Source organism: Acanthisitta chloris, unplaced genomic scaffold (genome assembly GCF_000695815.1).
Source record: "Acanthisitta chloris isolate BGI_N310 unplaced genomic scaffold, ASM69581v1 scaffold8386, whole genome shotgun sequence".
Taxonomy (NCBI): Eukaryota; Metazoa; Chordata; class Aves; order Passeriformes; family Acanthisittidae; genus Acanthisitta; species Acanthisitta chloris.
Window position 1 is genome coordinate 1 of NW_008678673.1, and position 604 is coordinate 604.

Below are 604 nucleotides of genomic sequence, written 5' to 3' on the forward strand. Positions count from 1 at the left end.
CTCGGGTTGAAGAGAGGGCGTGGAGGAGAAGTTGTGCTGCCCTGTTCTCTCAGTGAAGCTTTTTGCGTTAATTTTCCTGCTGGAACAGTTCCAGCCTTGTCTAATGGTCTTTCAGTAGTATCTAAATAGTAGAGGGGAGTGCACAGTGTACGTATCGAGCACACAGCAGCCCTGCAGTGTTGCAAGAAAACCCAGTAGAGCTGCAACATAAGTGAGGCAGAGAAGGGATGGAAGAAAAGAATTGGAGGCCAAAGCCTATAAGGTGTCAGGTTTTAATAGTTTCGGGTGACAAAATCATCTGTTTCACATTTATGGCACAGGCAGAAGGTGCAATTGCTCTGTAAGTCGTGGAGGTTATAGCCCAGATGCAGATATTTGCCTTCTAGTCTAACCTGAGTAAGGAGGACTATGGCCATGGAGATACCTAGTTTCAGAATCTGGATAACGTGTATGTATGGATTGGTCACTGTCTATCTGTTCAGCACATTGCTGTGTTTCATAACACCACCACAGTTCCCTTTAATTTTTTAACTGCAGGTTGTACTTTGATATTTAGTTTCCAACTCTAAAGCTGGTGGGGGTGGGGGGAAGACAGAGAAGTCTG